We start from the raw sequence: 23,144 nt of genomic DNA on the forward strand, positions 1-23,144 counted from the left end.
GCAAACTGCCCTGTGATTTTTGGATGAAGGGTGGTATAGGAATTTAGATACTACTACTACTACTACTACTACTACTACTACTACTAGACTTAGTGGATTACTTGCCTGGTTAACAAATTGCCTGATATTTTAAAATTTATATTTCTGACCAGCAATATAGGTAAGTACATTTTTTTCTAATAACTTACATTTAATAATAAAAAGTAGCATTAATTCATTCTTTCTCCCACCTGCATATTCCTTATTATAGGAGGAAAAAACTAAAATAGTCTCCAAAAAAGTATTGCCTTATTTCCAACCTCTCAAAGAATAAAATTAATGCCACCGCTGATTAATCGACTAAAGATCTGCTTGATTTGCTTACCAATTTAAAGGATACAGCCAATTAACTATAGTCAACAAGACTTCAGAGAAAGAGTCTAAGGTGAAATCAAGAATTTCTTTGGATGTTGGAACTGCCTGTATATGGTACTTCATGACTACCTGCTACTTGTTTATATTTCCCCTAGAAAACGGAACACTGAACTACCTGTGATACACACACACACACACACACACACACACACACACACACACACACACAGTGGTGCCTAGACTTACGAATTTAATCTGTTCCGAAGGCACCTTTGTAAGTTGAAAAATTCATAAGTTGAAAAATGCCATTGGAAAAGCAATTTCCCATAGGAATGCATTGGAAATGAAAAAAATCATAAGTCGAAGCATGCCTATCTAAAAATTCGTAAGTCGAAAAATCCCTATCTAAAACCACTGCGTTTTTTTTCCGGAGGTTGAGACATTCGTAAGCGTGCGGCCATTACCCCCATTTGTAAGTCGAAAAATTCATAGAATCATAGAGTTAGAAGAGACCACAAGGGCCATCCAGTCCAATGCCCTGCCAAGCAGGAAACACCATAAAAGCATTCTTGACATATGGCTGTCAAGCCTCTGCTTAAAGACCTCCAAAGAAGGAGACTCCACCACACTCCTTGGTAGCAAATTCCACTGCCACACAGCTCTTACTGTCAGGAAGTTCTTCCTAATGTTTAGGTGGAATCTTCTTTCTTGAAGTTTGAATCCATTGCTCCGTGTCCGCTTCTCTGGAGCAGCAGAAAACAACCTTTCTCCCTCCCCTATATGACATACTTTTATATATCTGAACATGGCTATCATATCACCCCTTAACCTTCTCTTCTCCAGGCTAAACATACCCAGCTCCCTAAGCCGTTCCTCATAAGGCATCGTTTCCAGGCCTTTGACCATTTTGGTTGCCCTCCTCTGGACATGTTCCAGCTTGTCAGTATCCTTCTTGAACTGTGGTGCCCAGAACTGGACACAGTACTCCAGGTGAGGTCTGACCAGATCAGAATGCAGTGGTACTATTACTTCCCTTGATCTAGATGCTATACTCCTATTGATGCAGCCCATAATTTGCATTGGCTTTTTTAGCTGTTGCATCACACTGTTGACTCATGTCAAGTTTGTGGTCTACCAAGACTCCTAGATCATTTTCACATGTACTGCTCTCAAGCCACGTGTCTCCCATCCTGTATTTGTGCCTTTCATTATTATTTTTGCCCAAGTGTAGTACTTTACATTTCTCCTTGTTAAAATTCACCTTGTTTGCTTTGGCTCAGTTGTCTAATCTGTTAACGTCATTTTGAAGTGTGATCCTGTCCTCTGGGGTATTAGCCACTCCTCCTAATTTGGTGTCATCTGCAAACTTGCTCAGGATGCCCTCAAGCCCATCATCCGAGTCATTGATAAAGATGTTGAATAAGACTGGGCCCGAGACAGAACCTGTGGCACCCCACTAGCCACTACTCTCCAGGATGAGAAGAAGAAGAGGAGTTTGGATTTGATATCCTGCTTTATCACTACCCGAAGGAGTCTCAAAGCGGCTAACAATCTCCTTTCCCCTCCTCCCCCACAACAGACACCCTGTGAGGTGGATGGGGCTGAGAGATTTCAGAGAAGTGTGACTAGCCCAAGGTCACCCAGCAGCTGCATGTGGAGGAGCGGAGACGTGAACCCGGTTCCACAGATTACGAGTCTATCGCTCTTTACTACCTCACCACACTGGAGGAGCCATTGATGAGCACCCTTTGGGTTCGGTCAGTCAGCCAGTTACAAATCCACTGAATGGTACCATAGTCTAGCCCACATTTTATCAGCTTCTTTACAAGAATATCAAGGGACACCTTGTCAAAGGCCTTGCTGAAATCAAGATAGGCTACATCCACAGCATTCCCTTCATCTACCAGGCTTGTAATTCTGTCAAAAAATGAGATCAGATTAGTCTGACATGACTTATTTTCAGAAACCCATGCTGACTTTTAGTGATCACAGCATTTCTTTCTAGGTGCTCACAGACCGTTTGCTTAATTCGGTTGTCGAGTCGTTCGTAATTCGAGGTACCACTGTAAGTGCATTTAAGAGCTGTGAGTGTCTTTTTTGTTCTTGAACATTTTCGAAGCTAAAGTGTGCTTTCAGGGGCATCATAAAACATGTTTTCCTCCTCTCTTTTTTTAAATATATCACTAGAAACCTATTTTCCTTTTTATAGTTGTTTTTATTAAAGGATTTTCATAGTTAACAAGGGTACATACGATGTCTCTGTTTTCGAGTCATAGAGCCTTTTCTGCAGTTCAGTGACATTCAGTGTGAGACACTGCTATCATTAACATTGTAAGGTTGGCGGGGGCGAGAGAGAAGGGGGAGAAAGAAGGGGATAGTGATTTTGCATTGATTTCCTCAGTGTATGTGCAGAGTTTTTGTGTCAGCGTTGCAAGAATAGGTTATTTATCTTTTTGTTTGTTTTTGACTGGGACGGCAAGCAGTCTGCTGGTCCTTCAACGTGATTTATAACAGGGCTTTCCTCCATATTCTTCATGATTCAGGTAGGTAGCCGTGTTGGTCTGATGCAGTCAAATAAATAAATAAAAATTCCCAGTAGCACCTTAGAGATCAACCAAGTTTGTTCTGGGTATAAGCTTTCGTATGTGCATGCACACTTCTTCAGTTACACTGAAACAGAAGTCACCAGACCCTTATACTGTATGGGAGGGTGGGGTGGGGTTTTCCCCAAAAGGGTAGTAGGAGATGGGTGATTGACTTAATGGGTATGGTAAACCTGTTGACGACTGTTAACAACTGCCATTAGTCCTACAGGAAAAAGCAAGGGATAGTATGCAGATGACCAAAAATAGCTTTAGCACGTGTAATGAGACAAGAATCCAATATCTCTATTCAGACCAGGTCTCTCCATAGTTTTCAGTTTAGTAATACGTTGTAATTCCATACCAGGCAGAGGGCCTTCTCGGCATAGCTGCCAAGTTATCCCTTTTTTAAAGGGATTTTCCCTTATGCTGAATAGGCTTCCTCGTGAGAAAAGGGAAAACTTTGCAGCTATGCTTCTCGGTAGTGGCGCCCGCCCTGTGGAGCGCCCTCCCATCAGATGTCAAAGAGAAAACAGCTACCAGATTTTTAGAAGACATCTGAAGGCAGCCCTGTTTAGGGAGGCTTTTAATCTTTAATCGATTATTTTATTCTTCTGTTGGAAGCTGCCCAGAGTGGCTGGGGAAACCCAGCCAGATGGGCGGGGTATAAATAATAAATTATTATTATTAAGCAACTTCTCTTTCAAGTCTATTTCTGAAAATTCTTTTGTAATAAGAATTTCTTATTTTTTAATATTCTTATGGGTGGGTAAATGGGTCTTTCTGAGTGTTGCAAAAATGTTCAAGAAACATTATTATTATTAACCCACACTTAATTGAATATTAGAGTGGGGACCAAGGAAATTTTAAAAGAGTGAAGATATACGGAAAATAGATAACATGCAAACATTACAGAATCCACAAACAAACAAGTCAAATAAACAACAAACAAATTGATGGCTCTATCATAAAAAATGCCAATACTAAACAGCCATGAGGAGAATGGTTAGAATTTCCAATTTAACCCAACACCTGGGTGATGAAAGCAGGGAATTTAACTAAGAAAGCTCTCCATCTTTCATTGGGACTCATTCAGTGTTGAATTTTGCCTAAATACAATGCACCTCATACCATGCATCAACCTTGTATTTTGTTTTGTTTTGTTTTATTGGAGAATGACATGAAAGCAAAAATATTATGATAAAGTGTTTCATGGCAGGGAGCAGTTACAAATTGCTGTCATTACAACTTCACCAACCAGTCCACCTTGGGCTGTTTTTTTTATCAATGGAAAACTAGAATGTAGGAAAACAGTTTGTTATCAGGGCCACCAGAGAATTATTGGAAAGGAGTGCAATGAATGCAGGTTGCTTTTTTTTAAGGACTGTGGAAATCAGGTGTATTGAAACAACAAAGAATAGCTGTCTAGAGATGCCTTGTCAGATCAGATACAGCAGAAAGAGGACAACAGGGACTTGACACCATTTGTGTCTTCTTCCTCTAACAGAAAGTATTGACTTGTTGTTTACATGTTGTCCTCAGGAGCAGCTCATGTGGTGGGATGGAACTGCAGCAATAGCCTTTCAGCAGTGATTTTGCTGCAGCTTGTGAAGTGATAGCGGGACTTTGTGGGTGCACTGGCAAGAACAGTGGAATGACTCCATTGGTGCACCCACATATCGCCAATCTTGTCATCGCCTTGCCCCTCACATTCCCAGTAAGCAGCGAAGATGCTGCTACTGGGAGGCTATTGATTCAGTTCTGCCCCTGATAGAATTGCTCCTGTGCTGGAGTCTCTCAGCTGTGGCCTCTAATGTGAGAGGGGAAGGAAATAGGTCTCCCTGCATAGATCTGCTCTTCGCAGTAAAGGATCCGGTCCTAGCCAAAGACCTCTCTTGCAGTGTGGAGGAAGTCCATGACTAGTGATGCCTTAACGCACATAGGAATTCAATCTATGCACAATCTAGGCAATATAAAGAGCACTTGCTTTTATGTTGTTTCCTTATGATTCCTTTATTTCACAATTCACTTTGAAATAACTCTTACTCATTTAACTAAGAACGAGGGAGAAATCCAATTAAATTCAATTTAAAAGGGAACTTAACCAGTTTGTACTTTCCAAAACAATACATGAACCAAAACATAACCTTCCTTCAAAATTCACACTTTGCCAAATTTTGCAATGCAACTAAGTAAGATGTACAAAAATACATAAACTAGGCTAAAGGGTGGTGAAAAATCCACATATTACCGGTAGTGAAAATAAGAGAGAAAATTGCATTCTATTAGGGGGAAATGTCTTGCCAAAATGTTTATATCAGGCAAGATTACATACAAAAAGGTGATTATTAGGATAAATTTGCCCTAAAATGTTGAGAAATTTTCATGAGGAGTTGTTGGGTTTCTTAATTGTAAAGTGGTGAGGAAACGTGGAGAACTGAACTCAGTACAGTGCTGGGGGGGGGGGATGAGAAAACATCAGGTGTTGAAATGGACAGATTTGCCCATCCCTAATTTAAACTTAAAAAGAAAAAGGTACAGTAAAGGTAAAGGGACCCCTGACAGTTAAGTCGAGTCGCGGCGCTCATCTCACTTTACAGGCTGAGGGAGCTGGCATTTGTCCACAGACAGTTTTTTCCGGGTCATGTGGCCAGCATGACTAAGCCACTTCTGGCGCAACGGAACACCGACACTGGAGCAGCGCACGGAAATGCCGTTTACCTTCCTGCCTATTAATCTACTTGCACTTTTGGCACGGTTTCTAACTGCTAGGTTGGCAGGAGCTGGGACCGGGAGCTCACCCTGTTGCGGGGATTCAATCCGCTGACCTTTTGATCAGCAAGCCCAAAGGCTCAGTGGTTTAGACCACAGCGCCACCCATGCCCCAGAACTTACTTTCACCTTATGTTCATTTTTGAGGTTTGCTTTCCCATTTGTATACCTGCTGACCTTTATTTCTGTGGAAATGTTTGATAGCTTCAAGATGTCCCAGCACAATGAAGCTTGGCGATGCTCATCACATGCTTGCAGCATTTGTGGGTGTGCTTGACTTGTACATTTCAGAAGCACTAAAGGGGGGGGTCACCCTTTTATGCTGGAAGCATTTAATGGATATCATCAAGTTCTATGCACATATCAGTTGTGCTACAAATAGCAGAGTATGCCTTCACAGACTGAAAAGGTGAAATGCTGTAGTGCAGTTTAAGAATGTCTATAATTGGAAATTCACCCCAAGGCCTTACAGAAAGATGAAGTCAATATCACAGTAGTGGGTATGTAGATGATATCTTGTGTTGCTGTGTTTTTAAGAGCAGTAAGTCAAAATATATTTTCCTAGAGTTTTCCTTAAAATGTAGCAGTTCTTTTAAAACACATCTTCTTTGGTCATGTGCCCCAATTATGTTATTAATTTACATGCTTTGAATAAAAGGAGCTGGAGGTGAAAAGTAGCATCAAATCACTAAATCAGATGTGCCTATGACTTTTTGCCATTTCAGCTGAACTAATTTCTAGTTTCTCCATGCCATTAATTAATATGTTGTAAGGAAGACAGTCATTAAAATACAGAAAAGAAAGTTGGAGAAAACAACCTGTATTGTGCTAATGTATTCCTTGAAGTTTTTAATGCATGAGCATGAATACAGAACCACATTTTCTTTTCAGAAAGAATTAGTGCGCTATCAGGAATCAATCATGGAAGCATTTAGGTTTAAATAGAGCGGTTCAACAGCGCATGTGCCTCAATAAGAGTCAGTTGCTTCTTAGCCACCAGCTGACTTTGTATCCAGCAATGAGTTACTTTTCAGTTAACGGTCCCTGCTATCTGTTGGTTAATATCTGCAGTGTTTTGGAAACAGCATGCTGAAGATCTTTGAAGGGCTCTGAACACTGAATGTAGGGTTAATAAAACATTGAATCTCAACTAGACCATTATTTCCCTTTTAATACACCAGAATTAATTTTGAATCAACTAATTATTGGTGGGATAGATATGTAAGAAGAGCCCCTGTTGGGTCACCCTCAAGGTCCATCTAAGTCTAGCAATCTGTTTCCCACAGTTGCTAGCTCCATGCCTCCAGGAAGTCTACAACAACCCAGACACTAAAGCAATCACCTTCTCCTGTTGTTGTTTGCCAACAACTGTATCTGGTGTGCAGGTTCCAAGAAGAGTATCTGGTGGCATACTCTTCTTGGAACTTGCATGTCACCATCGCTACTAGCAGCTACTAATGGACAAATTCATGGAGAATATGCCTAATTCCTTTTAAACCCATCCATGTTCAAGGGCATCATTACATCTTGTGACAGTGAATGCCATATATCTGTTGCATTAGGAAGCACTTCCTGTTGCCTCCATGGTCAGAGGCAGTAACGCAGCTGAATACCAGTTGCTGGAAGCCACAGGAGGGGAGAGTGCTTGTCACACTTGGGTCCTGCTTGCTGGCTTTCCACATGCATCTGGTTGGCCACTGTGAAAACAGGATGCTGGACTACATGGGCCACTGGCCTGGTCCACCAGGCTCTTCTTAAGTTCTTATGCCTGTTCCAATGCTTCTGCCATTCAGCTTCACTGGACAACCATGTGTTCTAGTATTATGAATGAAAGTTCTCCCTCCCCGCCCCGCCAGTCTTCCCACACCATGCATAACTTTATATGCATCAATTATATCCCACCACCACATTTTCCCTAAACTAAATATCCTCAAATAATGTAGCCTTCCCTCCTAGGGACGGTCTTTCAGTCTCCTCCTTATTTTGGTTGCCTTTTCTACACTGAGCAATGTTGGAAAGGGAGCTAGTGTATGTGAAATGACACTCCCAATGCGTATTACTTTATACTCACTCATACTGGTGGAGGCTACTGTACATCTAGCTTCATGTATCTCTAATAGGACACACCATCAGGGCTGTTCTGCTGCTATGGGATGGAGCTAAGACACAAGATGTGGCCCACCAAATTACACTGGTGCTATTCCCAGTGCCTGAATGCCACAATTAACTGTGCTACACACAATAGCCAGTTGTGTGGTGCCCTGCCAGGGATGAGTTTGGTACAGGACAAAACAGGTGAAAGGGCAGGATCCCCTGCTTCCCCATCATGTATTGTCTAACAGCTTATGGACCAGTACAATTGTGTTATGGCCTTTACTAAGAAAGCAAGTGGCAGAGGTTTACTGGGACATGGGACACAGCCAGCAAGCTGTATGTTTTTGTTCATTTTAGCTGTGTGATGCACATCATTACTAGCACTGTGATAGTTTAAGTGAGAAGATGCTATTTGAGTGTCAGATAATGTGGTTGCCAGCGTTGCTTCTTGAATTCTCATGAATTCTTCTCCTACCCCCAATAGTTAATCTAAATTGCCTTCTGCAACTGAATCACTTTCGTGACCTCTTTCTTCAATCAAATACCCACAGTTCTGCCCTTGCCCCCAAACTCTGTAGTTAGCTGGGGTTAGCCACTCACTGGACATGTAAACAAAACCATGCCTTCATGGAGGTCTGTTGAAGTCCCAGAACATCAGGCAGGATCTGGGAATTAGTTTGCAAACCAGAAACACTGCTTGACATAGCAGCAATTTTCAGCTTCCTCGAACAGAATGTCAATCATGCTGCATAATATTTCCTGCTGAAATATGTTTTTGTGATATGAATAAATGTGCACTGAGCCTTTGAGCAAGATTGACAAACCTTAGATATTTACAATTTCATGGATGTACGACATTGCCAAAGTTGTCTATTCTCAGCTCTTAATTTGTATAATATATACATTGCCATATGTTGTGATTTAATGCTATGTAGTAAGCCAGCATTGTGTTGAGCCATTTTATTAGTTGGATAAAATTAAAGACACTTTGAGTTTGCATTCCAAGTCCAGTTTCCCTCTAAAATTTCAACCTCTGGCAATACCATTACAGTTTGACATGACATTTGCAGATAAACGACTTGTCAGAGTTCATTTATGTTTCGAAATATTTGGCAAAGAATGACAGCTGCACAAAGCTTATAATTTGACAATGCTTTATCTCAATGAAATAAAGCAGCTTCCCAGGGGGGAAATATGCCAAATTAAACCTTAGGCAGCCTGATAATTTTTTTTTAAAGCTGATTTAAAATATGATTGTGCACCAAATAAGAGGATTAGTTCCAGAAGTCAGATAATGCCAGAGGAAAGGAGATACTGAAACCTTCCCTCTCTGAGCCAGAGAAGAATTGTAGATGACTATCAGGGTCTCTGCTACAAGAAATCCTTTCTTTGGAATGGAAAAGGGAAATGATTGTGATCACTTTTTACATTTATATCATTAAACTCATAGCGGGATTGTGCCCTGCTCATAGAAAGATGTTTCCCAAACATGTGATTAATAATCCATGACTACTTTGTTAAACTTCAGCCCCTCCCCACTTTAATAAAAATGAAATGCAACTATAGAAAGAAATGAAATGTATTTGAGAAACTGCACCAATATTTATTTGAAGTTTGGGGTTGAAAGACATGTGCCATGACAGCTAATCATCCTTCTGTACAACTTCTAACATTTATTTAGCATCAACAGAGCATGAGAGTAACCATCTTTTAAGTGAGCTCTCTGGAATATCAAGGCTAGAGATGTGAGAGGCATATTCTTTTCCTGATTTGGGCTTCGAGGAACAATACAGTCACATAACTGTGTTGTATGGCACACAGTGAATTGTTTGGGTACTGTTCCCTTAAATACAGTTCCGCCTCCAAATTCTACATTTGGACTAGGGGAGAAATCCTACTGCAGACCTACAAAAAGAACTCATGAAACTGTGTGTGTGTGTGTGTGTGTGTGTGTGTGTGTGTGTATGTGTATGTGTATGTGTATGTATGCATGTATGTCAAACCCTGCACTTGCCCCAGAAAACTAAGGCATCCCATTTTTCATCCCATGAGAATGACGGCCATTTTTCGGGTTGTGATCTCAAGCGGTGCCCCCAAAATCACTTTTTTTGAGGGAAAACCTGTGGTGGGAAATTCTGAGAGATTACAACAACCAAAATGGCTGCTGTGCTCTCATAATAAGAAATGGGAAGTCGGCATCTGGGAATATGGCATACCAGATACACACTTACTTGGGAATAAATGCCATTTTGTTGTTCACTAGAATAATTAATAAAATGAGCATCTCTAATGTCTAAACCACCCCCTGACTATATAACATTATATGCATGTTATAAAAGTAGTCGTGCAGCTGTCAGCATGAACACTAACATGTCCATGCCTGCCCACGTGGGCACACGGGGCATTTTGGCACCCAACATCTGGCATGATCATAGATGAGAGCAGCATTGGGCTTCAGGCTCCAGCCCCAAGATCCAGGCCATTGTGAACTTTTTGACACCTTTCTTTTCACCCAGATCTTTTAGGTTCTTAGGTACCCTGGCCCTTGGTCTTTAGTTTGGGGTGGGGGTTGTTTTCATAGAATCATAGAGTTAGTTTTATTACATTAAAGACCTCTCCCTGCTCCATTTTAAAGGTTCTATGCTTTGCTTTATATTGCAAGGTGATTGTTTTTACTTATTTATTGTGAACTGTCCAGAGAACTTTATATCATGGTGCAGCATACAAATGTCATCAATAAAATAAAAAGAAAACAAGTGCATGTGTGGGATTCTCAAAGATGAAAGCCTATTAGTTGGGGCTGCTGTGCTGCAAGTTCCCCCCTTACCTGAATACATTAGAACACTTGAAAGGAACTAGTGGATATTTTCAATGCACAAAAAAGGTCAGAAGTGAGCAGGAACTCTGAGATGCCTATTTAACCAAGCTCAATCCAGTGGATGTGTGAATGAAATTGATGTCCTTACCATTTGTATTTTGCAAGGATACATGTTTTGGGAAATTTCTTCCTCCAGCTTCTTCCTAACATACGTTTTAAGAAGGCAAAGAGGGGATAGTATCATGCCAGAAATTATTATGACTCTGATTACCAGGTTTTCATCCCTAACACTATTAATTTGCAAGAAGAATTTTGTAATTATGTGTATTCATCAACTCAATTCATGAAGGACAATATGTGACATACTGAAAATTAGACAGCAAACTCCCCCAACCTAGTGACTGTGTAATTAGAAGTGCTCATTTAGCGGCACAGTTCTCAATTATCCACTAAGTGAAAGTATTTGAGTTAGATACGATCCCTTGTCTAGTGTGACTAAACATACTTTAAGTTGGAGAGCACACTGACGTGTTAGCAGCAGGAAGTACACTGACAAGTTGTAAGTGTTTCATGGTGCTGGTATTTCCACTTATGAAAACTTTGTGCATTGTGAAAGCTTTAAGCTAACAAGAATCTGATGGAACCAAATGAGTTAGCATATCTCTGAAGCATTATGTTAACTTCTGCATTTCAACTCAGCATAACAGGATCATCATCATAGCTGATGGGCAGCAAAGACAGCAAGGGCAACCAACTTGGCATTCTCCAAGTTTTGCTGGTGGATTGACACACACATCATCCCTGATCATTGTCCACAGTGGTTGGAACTGATGGGAGTTGGAGTCCAACAACAGTTGGAGGAGTGGACACAGCTACCGTATTATGTCCCTGAAGGACTTATCCACCAACCTCTCCAATTCTCCAATTCTCTCAGTTTTTCCAGGTCTAAAGGGACAAATTTGTTCTCTGTGGGCCAGAGCATGCACTCACAACTGCCATCCAACAGGGAGATACTTGTATATGTGATAATCTTCACAATATACTGGGTAGCTTCCACATCCCTGTTGACTCTCTGCCTGCAAATGTATTGTTGTTGTTTACTGAGTCAATTTAATTTGGGATTTATTAGGTCAAAAAAGTGAAGGTAGTCTATCCTGTCCTCCTGCTGAACTTGCTTGTGACCATAGTGTTTTGCACTGGGGCCAAGATACTTCTTCACCCAGGGCTCCCCCCTTGCTTGTAAAGTGGCCTCCCTTGCTAATTTCCCCTAAATGTAGATAAATGACTAGGTAAAGGTAAAGGGACCCCTGACCATTAGGTCCAGTCGTGACCGACTCTGGGGTTGCGCGCTCATCTCGCATTATTGGCCAAGGGAGCCGGCGTACAGCTTCCAGGTCATGTGGCCAGCATGACAAAGCCACTTCTGGCAAACCAGAGCAGCACATGGAAACGCCGTTTACCTTCCCGCTGTAGCGGTCCCTATTTATCTACTTGCATTTTGACGTGCTTTCGAACTGCTAGGTTGGCAGGAGCTGGGACCGAGCAACGGGAGCTCACCCCGTCACAGGGATTCGAACCGCCGGCCTTCTGATCAGCAAGCCCTAGGCCCAGTGGTTTAACCACAGCGCCACCTGGGCGCTAATTTCCCCTAAATGTATGGACCCGACTATCTGCCCCCAATTAGACTAGCAGCCAAGTAGATTAAGAAGTCCTTTGTTTGGAAAGCAAACAAACCATGGAGGTGTGGCTCAACTATTGAATGGATGGAACTATGAAAGGGTGGGTGGGGGAGATCAGATCTGTTCAAGTCATGCATATTTAAGCCCAATAGGTCCTGCCTACTGGATTGTGGATTCCATTATCTACCATGTTGAATTACTTTTATGTTTTTTAGTAACATAAAAGAGCTCTTTGCATATACTTCTTGCAGTTTGTGAAGATGACAAACACAGATGGCAGTTTTTTGCTCTTGTCTCCATTGAATAGACTGTTCGTTGAAAATGTGCAACTCATAAAAGGAAATGGATTGAGAACCATTGTTTTAATGTGAAACTTCTGTTTCCTCCTTGAAACAAATCACATCCCTATTCTTTCTTGAATGCAGTACATGATGCAACACACGCATGAACAAACTCTACCAGCTAGAGAATAATTTCAAACACAATGCCTAAGATTTTAGGGTTGGTGCTCTTCAAATGCCCTTCCACTTCATTGAAACGTATTCTCAGGAAACTGCGTCAAACTCTCTTTTGCTCTGCTGCCATGTAGTTTAGAATAGAATAATTACCTGTTTTATTGTTACCTTTCAATTTATTCAGGCATTTTAAACAAATGCCTTTTAAGAGTAATCAGCATAGTTGTTGCTGTAAAAAAAAGAAGTGTATAGTACAACCAGTTCTCTGAAATGTGGTTAGTTTTCCATGGTTGTTTATATGATTTAAATAGTATAAAACAAGGGGATGTGCTTGGCCACTAGGCAGGTGGTGGTATAAATCTTAGCATTTTAGGGCATTATCAGGAACTCCAGGGATTCTGATATGTCCCTACCTCATGCTTCATACTCAGATAACAGGACTCTGCATGATCCAGGGATTTCTGCGTTGTCACCAGGGGTACCAACTTGAATAAAATATTGCAGGGGAACAGGTATTGTAAGCCCCACCCCACACAATCGATCACATGACACTGTACATTTATACCATTTGAATGGCAATGCCCATCAACTTGGGGGGGAGGCAGACCCCCTCAAATATTTTATGGGGGGGGGAGGGAACTCAGCCTTAGGAGTTGGCTCCTATTATTGTAACATCTGTTCATCAATAACCATTGGCCTGTGGCCTGCTGTGGCAGGCACAGGACACCATGGGTGTGGCGTTATTGTTTGGGGGTGGGCTCTAAACAATTCCAGCTGCCTTGGTAGAAACTGTGTAGTTGCAGGCCCTAGGTCTTTTTCAGGGTTTGCTAAGGAAGGGTTACCGGCCCTTGTGGAACAATTTGCAGTTCCTATGAATGCTGTTGCTTACAGAAATCGCACCAACAAAGCAGGAAGTGCTGCTTGTGCTCTGAGAAATGTAGTGATATTTATCAATCCTAGATGTGTGTTTTTTACTTCAGGTATCACAGTAATAATTGAGCTTTTCCACCTAACTCCAATGAATTGATTTATGTATCACTTCAGTTGATGTAGGATTCTGGGATGTGGATCAATGCTGCTTGGCTGTATTCCCCTTCCCAAGAAGTGCTTTGTAATAGTATGAACCTTTGATGCTCCTAGGGGCATAAAAGACCATGTGGTGCTGCCTGTGGCTGCAGGAAGAGATCCCGTTTCATCGATCCATCACATCATAGGAGTACAGTGGCCTTATGTGCTACATTTCTGGCATGAAGTAAGCACACAGCAGAAGGAAATGTTCTGCCTGGGAACATCATTATAGCACCAGCATATTTGCTAGGACCCTTATGCTGGATTCTGTTCTTTCAGTACATTGCTTTATAAGAGGGACAGCCAGCATGGATATCTCCATATATTGCTGTACTCCAACTCCCATCAGCCACAGTCATCATGGCTGGATCAGTCCCTGCCATCATTGCAAATGGTCAATGGAAGTAGAACATAGCCATTGTGGCTAGAGACATTATGGTTTTGACGGGGATGACAGTCAAGCCACTTGGAAATTCCCCAGGGAGAACTTATCAATTTTGAGGGGCAGGGTGCCATCTAATGATTCACTAGCCCTGCAGAGGGAAGAAGTCTCTAAGGCTAAGCCTAAAGATATGCCGTAACATACCAGGAAATTATCTCCCCTTCAGCACTACACAGAAATTCCCCAGGGTCCTTGAAAAGCTACACACATTCATTGATTTCACAGAGGCATGTCTATCTCAAGCACACACTCAAAACTTTTCCCTTTAGAGATATGAGAGTGGCATTTTCTCCCTGACTTTATCTAGCCATGCAATCTGGATCATAAGCACATAATACTTCCCCATTACTAGCATTACTTTCCCCCTAGATCATAGAAAGTTTCAAATTAATGTCTATGGTTCATTTAGCAGAAACGAAGGTATGCAGATTTTCTTTCTTAGCAAGTTCTTTTTTAATAAAATAAAATAAAATAAAAATTAAATCCTGCAGTCTGCCAGTACCACACACCCTAAAGACCAAAGCTTATCTGTGGAAACCTCCATACAATTGTTATATAATGAAATCCGACCAGTTCATTAAATGAGAAAATCACCACAGAGACCGTTTAAGGCTAATCAAGCATGCTGTATAGTTCATTGTAAGTACAGGGTAACCTGAGCAGGCAGATAAGACCTTGTCTCGGTGGTAATCTTTTATTATTGTTCAAAGTTTTTAAATAAAACATAGGTTGATGAATATTAAATTTGTAATCCGAATTTGGGTACCTGAACTAAATGGGTCTTCTGAAATCCAGGCAAAAAGTCACTTGAAATATTCATACTTTGCCATTGTTTTTCCTCATTTAAATGCAGAGTAAAGTTGGGCTATTGAAATCGACAGCCTTTCAGCCCTGTATAATAAAGTCTGAAAGAAACGTGGTCACAAGTTGTGCTTTACCTGGGGTAGCTTTTCATTACTTCTTACAAAGACTCCATTATTACTGACATACTTATTTCCTCAGTGGGAATGTATCACAGCTTTCTGAAAATAAAAATGGTATTTTAATGGGCCATAGCTAACCAAGATACAAAAAAATCAGAGCAAGGCCTGCACGTTCAAGAAAGGACGTTGCAAAACTTGCTGAGCAAACTTGGTGTTACCTAGGTGTTACCATGTTCCTCTTGGTGAATGTTCACTTTGATTCACAACTGTGTTGCCATGCCAAAGAGTTGCATCTCTCAGTAAAACCTAAGTAAGTTCACCTGTTTCTGCTGGATGGTGATAGGCAGGGTGAAGCTTACAGGATCCCCATAGCAGTCCACCATTGCCCACCTGGACACCAATATGAGGCAGGTTGGCAGAATGCCCCTCACCTAGAGAGTGCTTCTAAGTGCCCACAAAAGCTTGGTGATAAAATTGAGGTTGAATAGCTATGATAATTTATTATTTATACCCTGCCCATCTGGCCGGGCCTCCCCAGCCACTCTCTGGCAGCTCCCAACAGAATATTAAAAACATGATCAAACATCAAACATTAAAAACTTCCCTAAACAGGGCTGCCTTCAGACCTATATTTCTGGGCTGCAGATTGTTTCACTAGCTCCTGACTCTTCAGATGACAGTCACTTTACAGGTGTTGGGGAACAAATATACACTGGCACATGTGAACATTTTGGGTACTTGCTTTGCCATATCGCCTGCTAAGAAGCTACAGTGTGCAATGTTCAATAAAATAAAGTGCTCTGCTTCATTCTTGTGTATGAAAAGGATCCATCTGATGAGAAAATATTAAATTATTCTTATTCTGTGCAAATCTCTGACAGTAGTCTGACTAACAAACGACTCAAAGCATAGAAGTAATTAATGTTCCTTCAAAAATGTGCTCCCCCCCTTACATATTATAACTCACGGAAATGACAGTTCTCTTTTCTCTTTTATTTTTAAAGGTTTATTGTGGGTAACGCAAGACAGCCCTGTGGTACCACTGGAATTATATGTATGTCAAACCTGTTTCTGTAAAATGAAATGTGGTTGAAGAGTCAACCCCTTTGAAGGTTATTAGATTAGATGCAGAAGATCATCTGCATAATTCAGTAGCATAAGGAAATTTGCAGCATCGTGGCATGAAGGGGAACCATGAACCTTTGGGCCTTTCCATCATATGCAAACTCTGGCGAGCTTGTCTCTTGCTCCTCCAAAGGTCTTTTCACAGCACATGTGAACTGAGCAGGAGGAAAGTCTTTCTCCAGTTATGCTAGTGTCGTAGATGAGGCTGGCTTTCACCTATGGCACAAGGAGTCACATTGTTCTTTTGTAACGGTGCCGGGTCTCTTATTTGAGTTAGTGTTGAGTTTTATATATGAAGCTACCTCATAAGAATAATGCCAGTGTACTGGAAGAAGCAAAGATCACCAGTGTCGAAGCAATGATTCTTCAACATCAACTTCGTTGGACTGGTCATGTTGTGCGGATGCCTGATGATCGTCTTCCAAAGCAACTACTCTATTCCAAAATTAAAAATGGAAAGCGTAATGCTCTCAATGCAAATATATAAAAAAATGTAGTATAAACGGTGACAACTGGGAAACACTGGCCTGTGAACGCTCCAATTGGAGAACAGCCTTTACCAAAGGTGTCATGGGCTTTGAAGATACTCAAACGCAGGATGAAAGGGAGAAACGTGCTAAGAGGAAGGCATGCTTGGCAAACCATCACTGTGATCAACTCCCAGCCAGAAACCTATGTCCCCACTGTGGAAGGACATGTGGATCCAGAATTGGCCTCCACAGTCACTTACGGACTCAGTGTTAAAACCATGTTTATGGAAGACAATTTTACTCGGCTATGAGTGATCGCCAAAGAAGACTACCTCATAATAATAATTTATATCTTGTATGCTGTTCATGTGACTGGGTTGCCCCAGCCACATCTCAGTGCAACAGGAGAGAGCTGCTAGTTATATATAAAGTGTACAATGTGGGCTTGCAGCCTTCTCACTGGGATCTGGTTGGGCTCTATGGAAACGTGATGCTGGACTAGATGTGCATTTGGCCTGATCCAACCAGGCTCTTCTCATTTTCTTAAGGCTGGAAAAAATATTTTTAAACAACTACACCAAATGCAAAATACTATTTCTAGTAAGCTCTCCCTTTCTTCTCCACAGATGTGTTAGCAACAGCAAAGCAAGCAGGAAACTTCAGTCCTTTGGCCAAGACCTGGCATGCCAAAGCTGATCAATGGCAGCTTTTACCCATGTTGCAGGCACCTGGACTTGACCCAAGTGAAGATGGGCAGTTGACACCATCCATGTCCAACCTGCTTGCACATGATGGGATGCTGTTTGGGAACATTTCAGAGGCTACAACCAGCAAAGCAATCATCTAGCAGATGCTTGTCAGTGAAGCCGGTTTCAGTTTTGGATTGTACCTGACAGGGGTTCCACGCACAGCTCTACATTTAATATTTTATTGGGAGCCTAAAAGTTTAATAATCGTTAGTTGTCCTAACTAACCTAGTAGACTGTAACATCACTTGTATGCTTTAATATGCCACTTGAGCACTACAGTCCCTTTCAGAGAAAGCTTTTTATATGCATTATTCACATGCTGGCATAGCAGGTGACAAAAACTGCTATATGTGTGCGACTCTTCCCTCCTACACCCCAATATACAATGTCTGTAATGGCTGCATGTGAGACAATTCAACTCTGTTTAGCTACCTAATAGCCTATTTTAACTCTCTGGCTGTCTATTATCTACCTTACTAATTATTTACACTTCACCCTATGGAAAGCTAACAAATCCTTTGTGCATTTGGCTGAGCCATGTGCAGCTGGTGCAACAGAAGATTAAGTTGCGCATACACTAAATGGCGTGATTGATGGCCACGGTTTCATCTCACAAAGTGCAGTTTTGTTACATAATTATGAGAACTATATGCAGCACTAAATCTAGTTCTTGACTATAAATTGAAGGGTTGTTCTGACTGAATTATGAAAGAAATTATAAACTAATTTGTGGAAACAACATCTGTTGTACATTGGCAAGAAAGCCGAGTAAGAAAGAAATAATTTCTCTGTTTCACTGCTATTATAAGACAAAGGGAAAATCCAAAGTATTGTAGCCTGAAGTACTTTGGCAAAACACATTTATGCCAGCTCTGCTTACAAATGTTGAAATAAACTGACACATGCAAAGTTATAACAGATACTAACTCTTAATATCCACCCTTGTTTAGTGGCAGGGACTGAATATGTAATTGGGCTGTATCACTGTGTTACTTAAAATGGTGGCACTAGCAGATTGCCAGCCTTTGTTCTTTTGCCATCACTTCCTCCCCTTTCTGGCTTAGCTGCACTGGGTTTGTATGATCCTGTGGGCTGAAGGCCAGACAAACATATCTTACACAGCCTGATTGTATGCGCAGCAGCAAACATATCTTACGGCTATGATCTAGTGTGAGGATAACAGCACCGGGGTACTAGCTGCCCACACAGACCCTTCATGGCCCACTGATGTAACACAACAAAGGAGGCAAAAATGTGTGGGATTATGTGCAGGCTCATAATCTTGCAGTGATGTCTAATGGCTTTTCAGGGCCAAAGGAACCACAGAAGTTGGCAGAGTTGTTTTGATGAGAACTTCACTGGATACAGGAAGCATTGAAAAGTAGAAGCGCCTTGCTGCTCTGCCCCTGAAAAGAAATATTAATCTGCTATCTTCTTATCCCCTCTCTCTTTTGTATTAAGCACTAAAACACCTATTCTCAGCCCAGTCCTATGCAGTCTTACCAAGGAGGAAGCTCTTTTGAATCCTGTGCAAATTACTTGTCTATCTACATGCCTAGGATTGGGCTGCATATTTGTAAAATGCATTCATAGTCTACCATAGCTTTCTCATGCTTGGCTAAGTGTGTCAAAGTCTATTGACATATGGTTCTCCCTCCAGTTCTGCAATGATTTTAGTTTTAATACATTGCATTTTTGTCATCTAAATGTCCCAAGACACAGACCTTACTAGTGCCTTTAAGTGGCATTCAATGTATCTGGGGGTGAGACACTTAACATATCCTAGAACCACATTTTACAGTTAGAACTGGATATGGAACAACTGATTGTTTCAAAATTGGGAAAGGAGTACGACATGGCTGTATATTGTCTCCCTGCTTATTTACCTTAGATGCAGAATTCATCATGCAAAAGGCAGGGCTGGATGAATCCCAAACTGGAATTAAGATTGCCGGAAGAAATATCAACAACCTCAGATATGCAGATGACACAACCTTGATGGCAGAAAGTGAGGAGGAATTGAAGACCCTTTTAATGAGGGTGAAAGAGGAGAGTACAAAATATGGTCTGAAGCTCAACATAAAAAAAAACAAGATTATGGCCACTGGTCCCATCACCTCCTGGCAAATAGAAGGGGAAGAAATGGAGGCAGTGAGAGATTTTACTTTCCTGGGCTCCTTGATCACTGCAGATGGTGACAGCAGTCACGAAATTAAAAGACGCCTGCTTCTTGGGAGAAAAGCAATGACAAACCTAGACAGCATCTTAAAAAGCAGAGACATCACCTTGCCTACAAAGGTCTGTACAGTTAAAGCTATGGTTTTCCTAGTAGTGATGTATGGAAGTGAGAGCTGGACCATAAAGAAGGCTGACCGTCAAATAATTGATGCTTTTGAATTATGGTGCTGGAGGAGACTCTTGAGAGTCCCATGGACTGCAAGAAGATCAAACCTATCCATTCTTCAGGAAATCAGCCCTGAGTGCTCACTGGAAGCACAGATCGTGAAGCTGAGGCTCCAATACTTTGGCCACCTCATGAGAAGAGAAGACTCCCTGGAAAAGACCCTGATGTTGTGAAAGATTGAGGGCACTAGGAGAAGGGGACGACAGAGGATGAGATGGTTGAACAGTGTTCTTGAAGCTACACACATGAGTCTGACCAAGCTGCGGGAGGCAGTGGAAGACAGGAGTGCCTGGCGTGCTCTGGTCCATGGGGTCATGAAGAGTCGGACACGACTAAACGACTAAACAACAACAACAACAAAAAAGAACCACATTTGTTTTCTTTGTGGATCAGCTGGGATGTTTTTCCTTCATTGTCATTTCCAGCTGATGAGTCCCCAGAAGGTAGTGAATGTGTTTATTGTTGATTTCCCTGGTGAATGACATTACATGGTATGCTTATTAAATTTTATCCTGTATTCCCAATTACACTGGGACATCTTTTGTTTACAAGCGTCACATCACCTGTTAGGGAGAAAGAAACATGGGAACCACTAACCTGGTGATGTAATAAAAATGTGTCTGTCCTTGAAATTATGGCTGCTTAAAAAGGGGGGGGGGAGTCTTAATATACATCCAACATTTAGAAGCACCCTGTGAATAAATGAATGTCTCTCCTCAGTGCTGAAACTCCCTTTTCACATAACAGCAACATAACTGAAGAAATTACATTTGTTATGATGCATCATTATAACAGAGTAAGAATGGATTTACTGGATTAAAACAAGGAGCTCCATAGTTCCACATTCTGTCTCCATTCAGTGACCACCCAGAGGCAACTAGGGAGCTCATTGGCTGTGCAAGATGTACTAACCATACACAGGGATATGGAACCTTTTTCACCCAAGGGCTACATTTCCTTCTGGGCATCCTTGCAAGGACCAGGTGAGGCCAGAGGCAAAAGCGGGTAGAGCAACAAATATAATTTTACCTTTGTATCACTCTCTTGTTTCTTTACACATGTCTCCCTATCAGCTCCATTCCACAAGCAAGAGGCATTACCTTCCAGCCAGGCAAAGATGCTATGGGTGCAAAGCAGAGCCGGGGAGGGGTGTGGCCTAGGGAGAGTTCCAAGGGCTAGATAGAGAGACCTAGAGAGCCACATTCAGCCTCCCTCCCTGCCATAGCCTGCTTATTGCCCCCAGCAAGCTCGAGGGCCCTGCCTCTAAATCTAAACAAGGGAGGTCTCTCAAATTGTAATGGTTCATATTCATTGAAAGATTTAATGTTCATGAATTTGTCTAGCTGTTTTTAAAAATCCATCTGATGTTATGGCCATCACTACATATCATAACAAGGAATGCTGTTCCATTAATTAATTTGGTCTGCAGAAACATTTCCTTTTAGCTGTTCTATATATCAGCTTGACCAAGTGACTCCACCTTCACAATTGCCAGTATGAAAACAGTACCAATATATTAGAGCAATTCAGCACATTTCAATTAAAGTTTTGGTTCAGATGCCTAATTCTTAGTTTTGCTTTATATATTTATAGTTATATGAAGACAATTTTCAGAAAGCAGGATGTACTTGAAACAGCTTTGCACACTTATAACAATTGTTTACTGAGAAATATACTTTGAGGGGAAGTATAATTGCTTGTGGAGGAGATTTTTTTAGCTACAAATTTTGAAGATGAGTAAGTTATTCTTCTATTCTTTTAATTGATTTTACATGTATTTATTCCTTAATTAGTACTGTATGGCTCTGTTATTTTTTGGGGGGGGGAACGGTTAAATGAAGACAAGTATCAACTTTCATGGTGAGCTTGCTTTTTCAACACATCCCTGGGTCTGCTTTACAATTTTCAGTGTCCTGCAATTTTTGACAGGTGGATACATTGACATGCCTCAATCTATTCCAATATTTATTTGCACTTTCATCTTTAAGTTTACACTGTGCTGCAATCATTTTAGTTTGCACAAGTCTGTGTTACATGTTGTCATCTGTTGATATGGAAATATATGCACTTTCAACATACATTTTACATAGCACACAATAGACATGCATATCTTAGCCATCAAGAGATATTTACAAATCAATAACCTTCACTATGTGTTCCCTTTCAAAGTCAATGAGTTTCAGAAGAGTGGCCCTGTAAGTCTTATAAGGCAAAAACTACAGAGAACCATGTGACACACTAAAGACAAAGGTAATGAAGTGTATAAAGGCTAATCAGAAATCCATTATGCAAACCTCATCATGCTTACTCAGAAGTAACTCTCAATGAATTCAGTGAGGCTTACTTCCAGGTAAATCGGATTAGGACTGCAGTCTTTCTTGCTAACTTGATTTCACAGTTCAGGACAAACATGTCATAAGGTCAAATATAATCAAGTGTAGAGTTTGAGTTCTGAGTTCGAAAGCGGAAGAAATGATACTCTCTTATTTTCCTCACTCGTGAATCAGGGACAGGTGGTTTAGTCAAGAAAACTTTAGGGAGAGGGAAAGAAAGGAATTTTAAATTTAAATTCACTTCGAAAATGAAGTTGTAGAGTGGTCAGAATGAGCCTTCAAATCCAGATGGTTCTTCCCATTCTACAGAGTCTAGGTCTTTACCAAAGGAGCATTGATAAAATCCACAGGTACCAAGAGAGACCACTTACTTTCACGTGAAAAGAACAATACAGGAGGGATGCATTCCATTGGATCAAAAAATCCACTATAGGAAGCATGTTAAGGCTGAAATCCTAACTCCACTTACATGGGAGTAAGCCTGTTTGAATTCAATAGGATTTACTTTTCAGTAGACACAGTTAGGATTGCAGTCTTTTTACATATAGGTTGCCTTTGGTAACAACCAACACTTCAGAAACAAGAAAAGCAGAGATACGGTACCTGTATCAATGACTTTCCCACATCTTGGCAGCTATCTCAGCCAAAAACAAATACTTTGTGTTTTTCACTTCCCTGCATGTTCTATTTCAAAGTAAATGAAGCAGCTAATGACCCATCAATTTGTCATCTCCCCACAGGGTTCTAAACCTTCATTAAGCTTCATGATAACAGTGTTCTTGGGCACTGAGTGAAGATGTGAATCAAGGGAATTTATGTATGTGTGTTCTCTTAGAGTGGAATTCTATGAATTGCTACTGTGATCTAGATACAGAA

The sequence above is a fragment of the Zootoca vivipara genome, chromosome 4 (genome assembly GCF_965207765.1).
Source record: "Zootoca vivipara chromosome 4, rZooViv2.hap1.1, whole genome shotgun sequence".
Lineage (NCBI taxonomy): Eukaryota > Metazoa > Chordata > Lepidosauria > Squamata > Lacertidae > Zootoca > Zootoca vivipara.